Source organism: Zootoca vivipara, chromosome 8 (assembly GCF_965207765.1).
Source record: "Zootoca vivipara chromosome 8, rZooViv2.hap1.1, whole genome shotgun sequence".
Taxonomy (NCBI): Eukaryota; Metazoa; Chordata; class Lepidosauria; order Squamata; family Lacertidae; genus Zootoca; species Zootoca vivipara.
The window spans coordinates 74,031,551-74,041,367 of record NC_142591.1 but is presented as its reverse complement, the minus strand read 5'-3'; the positions used below and the strand labels follow the sequence as shown (position 1 = coordinate 74,041,367).

The 9,817-nt window shown below is 45.5% G+C and overlaps 1 long non-coding RNA gene across 1 annotated transcript; it reads right to left on the bottom strand.

The window, feature by feature from the left end:
* Positions 1 to 1,014: 1,014 nt before the first annotated feature.
* On the bottom strand, positions 1,015 to 9,069 carry LOC148684899 (uncharacterized). The gene is made up of 3 exons (XR_015951256.1): positions 8,982 to 9,069; positions 2,135 to 2,319; positions 1,015 to 2,008 (listed from the first exon to the last, which is right to left on the bottom strand). It is a non-coding gene; the product is annotated as an uncharacterized LOC148684899 (long non-coding RNA).
* Between the last annotated feature and the right edge of the window lie 748 nt (positions 9,070 to 9,817).

Here is a 9,817-nt window from a genome sequence, read left to right as displayed (position 1 = left end):
ACTGAAATGTATCATACAGGCAGGGCATTTGTCTAACCTCCACATGAGCAAATCAGGACAAATGCTTAACAAACAGGTAGCCTAGAGCAGTGTTTCCCAACCAGTGTGCCTCCAGATGTTTTGGGACTACAACTCCCATCATCCCTAGCTAGCAAGACCAGTGGTCAGGAATGATGGGAGTTGTAGTCCCAAAACATCTGGAGGCACACTGGTTGGGAAACACTGGCCTAGAGGAGCCTTTTATTACTTGCTTGAAACAGAGAAGTTTTGCAGCTACAGATCCTCTCACACAACCGTAGGAAATTTCTGTGGGAAGGCAGGCTGACCCCTGGAAGTGATGGGAACTGCACTTTTGGCTTTCCACGGTAGTCTCAGGAGCAACAGATAAAAAACCTTTGAAGTTGCTCTTTTATTGCACGTGGTGGAAGGAGAGGCCTTAAAGGTCTGTAGCACAGAGTTGCAACAAACTAGGGACGGTCCTGCTCTAGGAGGGGCTTTGCCGCTATTCAAGTCCTACTGCAATCGGTGAAAGAAAAGTTATTCTTTCAATTCTGGCCTCACCCACCAATTGTGGACCACCAACCAGGACAAGCAAATAGGCTCATATGTCAAACAACTGTGGAGGGGGGGAAGCGAGGATAACAGAAGCCGTGATATTGTTGCAACAAGCTGATTCTCGTCAATAGGAGAGGAAGGAAGGGCGCCTGAAGAAGAAGATATGCTGGTACTTGAATTACAGGGAGACGAGAGAGAAAAACAGACTCTTTCACTATAACAAGGCTCCCTTTAGCTACTCCTCTTAGAGGGGAATCGGGAACCAGTGTGGTGTTATGGTCAGAGTGTCGGGCCAGGACCTGGGAGACAAGGGTTCGAATCCCCACTCAGCCACAAAGCTCACTGTGTGATGCAGTCACAGTCTCTCTCGGCCTGACCCGTCTCACAGGGTGGTCCTGAGGATAAAACAGAGAACCACGTACCTGGGAGACTTGAGCTCCATGGAGGAAAGGCGGGTTATAAACATAATAATTTCCCAGCACTGGGATATATGCATCCACGAATCAGTCCATCAAATTTATTTGCTAAAAACCATTGGCCGTAACAAGAATACAGAAATGCAAACGGTACTGGAAAATATTTTAACACTGGTGATTATCGTTTAGTAACACTTACTGCAATTGTTGAGAGTGAATTCCCGCTTAATTAGTTGCTGATATTTTGAGAGTTACCATTTTTATTGCGTACTCTTATAGTCTAATGGGTTATTGAATATACCTTTATCTGATAAAAGTTTATTTCAAAGTCTTATTCTTAGCATGCCTTATGCGCATAAGATGGGGCTGTTATACGACGGGTGTGATATTTGCCGCATACCATTTTAACGTAGAAAGGCAGCGTACAAATTAAAAGCAAAATGAAGAGAACGAAGTGAAATGTGAGAACGAAGTAGCATCTGCCTCGGCCCATCCTAACTCAAAGCCAAGAGCAGACAATCTCACAGGCCCCCAAAGTATCAGGACGGGGGACGGGGGGCTGGGAATAGGATTCAGCAACTCACTCTTGCGCCCAGTATGACCTCTTGTTCACAGATGTTAAGTTAGCAGGTAACCTCTCCTTTTCTTGGTTTTGTTCCAAAACTAATAGTAGCTTGGGGGACAGGCATGCCTGTTCCTGCACACACTTCTGTTTTTCTTTCGCGCCCACCCCCTCTGCCTCCCCTTCTCCCTGTTGTAAAAACATCCCTGATTTCTTTTGACAGAATTCTAAACAAGTCGACTGTACAGCCCAAGGGATTCGTAATAGGATATAGGGCCTTTCGCCGCTAGGTAGTGAACAAACATCATTACCATATGATCCATATGCAGCGGCTTAGGATACAAAGGAGAGTCGGTGGTCTGCATCTTCTGCTGGGTATCCACATTGGGGAGCAGTCAGAACGGGGCAAATCATCGGCCTCAAACACAACGCTCGTCGAACCACGCATCTTAGGTGGAGACGTCCACAGGGAAACCTTGTGTAAGGATGCAATAGGTAATGGTTGTACACCTGGGTTTCACTCTCACATGCGCACACACACACCCAGTGCATTTGCACATGCACTGGTTGAGAAGCATTCCCGCAATGCCTAAGTACTTACATAGGACTGTTGTGTTGCGTAAAGCAGATTAGTCAGCAGCAAACACTTTTGCATTTCAGCACAGGTGGGGACACAAATCTCCGTTCCTTTCTTGCGGTAAATGCAGATAACAGCACTTAGATATTTTGCATTGCAATGCAGCTGTTGATCCTGATGCATCCAATTTGCCCATCAGGCTCCCGATCCTGCAAGGGAATTCATATGCAGAGTCTGCTTCCATGCTTTCGGCTCCATCCAAAAGGTTCAACAGAAGAAAAATTTCCTCCTGGAGACCCACTGCCCAGAGACCGCTTACATTTTAATCAGATTCAGGACAGATCAAAGAAAGTCCTGTTCCAGGTAGTTGGAACTATGGAACTCCCTGTCACAGGAGGCAGTGAGTGGCCACCATCTTGGGTAGCTTTCAATTGATGGAGGAGGAGGAAACGGTAGGAACCTGAAACCCAAATGGGCTTCTGGGTGCCCTTGTGCTTCATCGCCTGGCTGTGAGTCATGAAGGCCATTTCCACCTGGCCTAGGGGGTTGGGTCCAGACTCACTCAGCTCTATTAAAGAGGCTCCTGTAGGACCAGAGGGACATTGCTAGGCCTGATAACAAATCCTAAAGCCCTAAATGGCCTCGGTCCAGTATACCTGAAGGAGCGTCTCCACCCCCATCGTTCTAAGGTTCAACGCTGAGGGCCTTCTGGCAGTTCCCTCGTTGTGAGAAGCCAAGTTACAGGGAACCAGGCAGAGGGCCTTCTCGGTAGTGGCACCCGCTCTGTGGAATGCCCTCCCACTAGATGTCCAAGAGAAAAACAACTACCAGACTTTTAGAAGACATCTGAAGACAGCCCTGTTTAGGGAAGCTTTTACTGTTTAATAGATTATTGTATTTTAATATTCTGGTGACAGCCGCCCAGAGTGGCTGGGGAAACCCAGCCAGATGGGCGGGGTATAAATAATAAATTATTGTTGTTATTATTATTATATGGAGAATCCTTTGCTGTATTGGGGGGGGTATCCATTTAGAAGTCATCACACAAGCCTTCCTCCCATTTCTTTTCTCTCATGTGTTGTGCCTTCAGGCTTAGGTTGTGAGCATGAAGACAGGGACCACCTTGCTACTGATTTTTGAAAGTCACTCTGGGGGTATTGGGGGAGCTGAACAGCAGAGCATATATAAATCCCTTAAATAGATAAATAACATTTCACAGGCTGCATGGTATGTTGCCAGCAGCACTCTTTAAGAAGCGCCTTCCGTCTGCCAGGGTTTGTGTCTATTAGGCAAAATTGCATAGGAACGTTTGTGCGTTAGGAGAAATTTTTCACGGGGACTTTTATTTTACAAGCCAATTTGCAAAACGATGTGGAAATGGTGAGAACTGAATTTAAGACTGGAATAATGAGAAGCTGGGAAAACTCAGGCAGCAAAATAACTTGACAAGCCTGAGACTAGCCTGCACCTTAATTTGGGCAACTGATGGCATTTGCCGCTCTACTTCAGGGAGCAAAATGCCTTGGGTTGGCACTGGATTTACAATTTTCATGCAATCAACTATCTACAGAGTTCATGTTAATCCCTACACAGAAGGAATTTTTCAGTATAGGAAATGACCCTAAAGTTACAGTACATTCGGATGCCTTTACTTTGCAGTCGAGTAGAGATTATATTTCCTTGCACTAGTCAATCAATCATTGGTGCATATTTATGCAGACAACAGATCGTCACACACAGAAATAAAACCACAGAAATGCAGGAAAAGCTCGAGGCACATGTGCGGGTGCCAGAAAAAGCAGAAGCAGCCAGTGCCTAAGGAAATGATGTTTCCCTCGGTGGAGTGGAAATTCTAGCAGGTGAGCTCTTCCCTATTCCAGTAACACGGAATAGCTGGCAACCCTGAGAAGAAGAGAGCTGAATGTTGGAAGGTTCAGGACAGGTAAAACAAATTCCTTCATGCAGCACAGACTTAAACCATTGCACTTGCACCCTCAGCAGGCTGAAAGGGCTGTCATCTTGGGTGGCTTTAAAAGAGGATTGGACAAATTCATGGAGGAGAGGGCTGCTCGCTGTGATGGCGATACTCAACCTTCGTGGTCAGGCACATAGCTGCCAAGTCTCCTGTATTCCCCGGGAAACCCCTGTTTTTCCAGCCATTTCCCGCTGGCAGCCCGGATTTTTTAAAAAAAACCCGTAAATCCCCTGGATTCTTACTGGCCCAGGGAGGCTCCTTCTGTGCATGTATGGAGTCTCTGGACATGCACAGAAGCAATTTCTGGCACTGCAGCTATTTTGGAAATGGGCAGAGCACGCGTAGAAGCAACTTCCGGTGTCGCTCTGCCCAGTTCCAAAATGGCCGCAGCGCGACTTCCGGTTCCGCGCAGCTGCCAATCCCGGATTTTTCAATCTGGAAGTTGGCACCTATGGTCAGGGACAATAATGCTTCTGGATAACAGTTGCTTGAAACCTCAGGAGGGGAGAGTGCTATTGCACCCAGGTTCTGAATGCAGGTGGGCCTTTCAAGACTAGTTTATTTCATTAATTCCCTGTGCAAACCGAATCAAAGAAACAGATACTAAGAGCGACATGTACAATTTGCTGTGGCGGGCCATCCAAGATACCGCGTGCTTTATGCAGCAATAAATTTATTTGATTATAAACAAAGGGACCGTAGAGGTCTTGGCATTTGCATTACAGCCGCTACTCGATTAAAGAACTCTTAGGGGATTCGTCCTATTAGTTTCAGTTCATTAGCTGATATAATCTGCAAAATTTAGCAAGCGGGGGGGAAAATGAATGGCTTTAAAGCCAACACATACTTTTTCTTTTTAGACAATACAAGCAATGTCTTCAAAGAGGCTTCTTGAAAGCAACTCCCTCCTCTTGTTTAAAGAGGTGCAAACATTTATACCCTTTCCCCTCAACTCTTGGCCTTTCAATAAAAGAGCAAAAGTGTCCATACCTCCAAGAACACCTGACTGGTGGTTCCTAGCTCATTCAAGATCTGCTCTTTCAACAGGACTTCTCAGTAGCAAATTTTGAGGGTGCATGTGTGTGTGTGCATCAGTACCAACGAAAGAAGAGTGGCAGATGAAACTAATGGATTATGCTGAGTTGGCGAAACTGTAGAAATTGGAGTTCTTGGTGAAGTCCAGAAATAAACAGTAAATTGCAAGAACTCGGGCCAGGAGGAAGATGAATTTCAAGCAAGTCTTCAAAAGGTTTTATTTCAATGTTTTAATGGTCAGAGTGTACCAAGTATGTTTACTTGGTACCCTCTGACCATTAAAACATTGAAATAAGACATTTTGAAGACTTATTGAAATTCATCTTCCTCCCGGCCCGAGTTCTTGAAATTTACTGTTTATTTCTCGAGTTGGCGAAACTAACAGGGAAAATTCGGAACCAGCAAGACCAGACTTTCCTGAAAGACTGGAATAAATTTACAGAATACTTGAAAGACAACTGTAAACAACTAACTTCGCTAGTAGGGTTGCAAGAAGTTTTGTAAGGCAGACTTTGTCAATTATTGCAGAGTATAATTTAAGAATTGTTTATTTATGATTAGGATTTAATAGTAATAATTATAATCCCAAAATGCAGTATTAGATAATAAGTGGGGAAACCATTAGTTGAGGAAGAGGGAAGTCTCAGGCTGTTATAGCCAAATGCTTTCTATATTATATATAAATAGAAATACTTTATTGCCACTGTACCACTTGTTTACAGTGAGATTAAACGAACCCCCCCTCCACCCCACAATCTCAGTCCTTGTTACACTCTGTGTGCTGTGTGAATGTTATGTTTAAAATATTTGCAAAACTAATAAAAAATTTATACACACACACACACACAGTGGTACCTCGCAAGACGAATGCCCTGCAAGATGAATTTTTCACAAGACGAGTGTGTCTTGCGATCTGATGGTGACTCGCAAGATGAATTCATTTTGTGAAAAATTCGTCTTGTGAATCGCGGTTTCCCATAGGAATGCATTGAAATTTAATTAATGCGTTCCTATGGGCAAAAAAAGAAATTTCAATGCATTCCTAAGGGAAACTGCAATTCGCAAGACGAATTATTCGCAAAATGAAATGACTCGCGGGATGAATTAAATTCGTCTTGCGAGGCACCACTGTGTGTGTGTGTGTGTGTGTGTTTGTGTGTATGAGAATGAATCAGGGAACAGGAGGGGGAAGTTCTGTTGTGCACACAAAAGTCTGTTGCACGAATCAATTGTCGGCACTGGTTTGGATGCAAAGGATGGGAAGCTTGCAGATTGCCATGAGATCATTGCATGATGGAATAGGACAGGGGTCCCCAGACTATGGCCCAGGGGCCGGATGCGGCCCAATTGGCCTGCCAATCCGGCCCGCGACGACCCCCGCCGCCCGCCGCTGTCACCCGCTCTTATGGCGCGCAGCGCGGCAGCGCTCTTCCGGGTCGGGAAAAAAGCGCCGGAAATCATTTGTGCGCATGCGTATGGGCCTCTCCCGACCTGGAAGAGGTCATTTCTGGTGCACTTCCGGGTCGGGGGAGGCCCATACGCATGTGCACAACGGATTTTCTGCGCTTTTCCCACCCTGGAAGCGTGCCGCCGTGCCAGTAAGCGCCCGTGTGCATGCACACGGGCGCGCACTCCCCCGCCCGCCGGCCCGCACAGGCGCACACTTCCCCGTCCTCCTGCCCGCCGCACGATCGGCGCGGTGGGAACCGGCCCAAACGCCAGTAAGTCTGGGGACCCCTGGAATAGGACATTTGCTCACAGACTGCTGTGGACAAACCAGGAGCGACTCAGCCAATAGGGGAGAACTGTCATGCTGACTTTCCATGCTACTGGGAGGGAGGGGTGGAGTAGCGAGGAAGTTGTTGCAGCGTGGGCACAGCAATGGCAGTACCAAATTGGCTCTTCCATTTCACCTGTATCTCACCAACCTCCCTGATGCCTCGCCGCTCACATCGAGCACAGCAGCAGACCTGCTGGGAAGGTAGCATCACGATCAAGGCAGTCTCGAGCAGGTTGGGCGCCCTGGCGCTGAGGCGCGGAGATCACTCCGCTGCCCCCGCCCTCGTAGTGCGCAGCATGGCTTCTGCGCGGCTTTGCTGCGCAGCGCCCCGCACCACCGGGACTATACCTAGAGCTGGCCCTGATCACGGTACTGCCCCTCTAGGTGAGCAGTTTGGGGTGCAATTTCTGTTGCTAAAATGAAATTGTAAAAGAATTTCTCGAACATCCTAAGTTGGGGTGGAGGGGAAGTTCATTTCACAATGGACAAAGAGTATCTAGACACCTAAGGGCAAGGCTTGGCACCAGCACGACTTTAAATGAAACGTTTAAGACATTTGCAGATTTAATCTCCTCCGCTGCTTATTTCACTCACAAATAAGGGGGGGGGAGTTTTGTTGTCCTCTGATCAAACCGTCTGGCTAAGGGCTTCTAAAGCATCCTTGCCAGCTCATCTTTTGAACCTTGTTCCCCTAAGCTCTCCAAGAGGAAACTCTTAAAGAGTTACCAAAGCTTAGACTGTACCTAATTAGAGAATCAGAGGAAAATTCGGTTCAGTGAAGAGGTTAACGAATAGGAAAACTTCAAACCTGAACTCTATAGGAGCCTGGGAGTTGAATTAAAGCTATAGTGAGCCTGGTCATCAGGGACTCAGGGGCCTTTCTGCTCACTTTGAAAAGCTCCAAAAGAGCACAGCCGGCAACCCTTTAATCTTGGCATGAAAGGCAAACGCAAGGGGAGTTGCCAAATTGTATATATTTGTGTTTTGGATATATCAAGGCATTTCATGCAAGGGCGGAAAGCTCAGCACAGCGCAACGTGAGAACGGGAGGCCACAATTAGCTCTTTGCCAAACAGAGATGGAAAGATGCAAGGAAAAATACGATATCGAAACACTTCCGCAAAGAAAGAAAGAAAGAAAGAAACCATAGAGATAAAACAAAACCAGTCACCTTCTTTGGTCACCCTTTTAGTGCCCTTGTTATCACCTAGATTTGTTTAAGGGTAAAATTTAATAGATTGTCATTCCCCCACAACCCCAGTGCAACAACAATTTCCCCCCTCCCCTTCATTTCGGTAAAAAAGATGAACTAATTGCACCCAATTAAAAGGCCACTGGAAATTTGCTCTGACACTGCCAAACAGCCTGGGCTGCAAGCTTAATTGGTTTAATCAGTGGATGAATCAAGGACGCCATTCCAGGTTTCGGAAGCAGGGAAGGTGAACACAGGCTGTGGGAGTCAAATTTATAGGCCTGCTCTTGGGTAGTCTCAAATTAAAATCCAAAGTGGTACATTTAAGAGCATTAATTATGGTTACCTTTCTTTATTCCATAATAACAAGGGGCACAGGTGCTCCTGAGGGGATCTGGAATACAGGTAGTGACTTAAAATGACCCACATTGCCAGCTAGCAGAGGGGCTGTTACATAGGGCTGCCATACGTCCCGGGCATTACCGGGATTTCAAAGGTGGAATTGACATCCGGAGGGGATTTCCAAAAGGTGGCGCTTTGTCCTGGATCTTAGGCAAGTCAATCAAAAAATTGTGTTTTGTTGGCGTTTCCCAAGCACCCAGAACAAACACAAATCAACACAGGCACCAACTCTATGGGGCTGAGGACGGGACTGAGCCCCCCCCCCAATCTGGTCAGCCACTGTGAGAAGAGGACACTAAATGGGCCATTGTCCTCATCCAACGGGCTCTTTTTATGTTCTTACCCAGGCATCCCCAAACTTCGGCCCTCCAGATGTTTTGGCCTACAATTCCCATGATCCCTAGCTAACAGGACCAGTGGTCAGGGAAGATGGGAATTGTAGTCCAAAACATCTGGAGGGCCGAAGTTTGGGGATGCCTGTTCTTACCTGAAGGCATCCGGTGATGTTTCTAGATTCAGGCATCTGTGATGTGTCGGAGCCTAATATAAGCTCAACAAGTGCAGCAAGTTCTGAGATAGGTGTCTTCCTCTCACATGATCTAAAACATTTAACATTTTCCACACACAAAAAATACAGTATTAGTAAGAAGTTAAAGTTGTTAATAAGTAATTTTTGTATTGGCTATCGGTTAGAACAACAACAACAAAAGAGCACCGGACATTTTGCACATTCCAAATGGAAACACAGCATAAAAATTATAAAGAAAATATTGATTTCGACAAAACATTAACTGCTACACTTGTTTATCATCACGCAGGTCAGGTTTAGAGCGAATTTGCATAAGTATGTCAACAATTGAGACTTATTTTCATTTTGTATAGCTTTTACAAGACCTTCAGTTTTCTTTTGTAATTTTAATAAAAGCTTTTTTATGTTTTTTACCGTATTTAATGTATTTACATTCTGCTTAATTACCAAAGTTTCTACATGTAAATCACCCCGAGACAAATGGGAAAGTCAATTCATTAATAAGTAAATAATAAAGTATCCAGATTGATAGCTGCACTACAATCTATCATCAAAGTTCACTCAAATATGGTTCAATCTCATGCTTGTAATTGACAGAGCATACCACAGGGCAATTTTGCTGTTAGAAACTAGACTTCAAATACTCTGAATAGCAAGATTGCACCCATGTCATTAAAACTCTACTTTGCAGCCAGAGAGTTCTTAGCATCTCCCACCCACATGTCCCGGATGTATTACATGGGATAAAAATATTGTCGGGGGAAGGCATTTTAGTGACCTGAAAATACATTGTT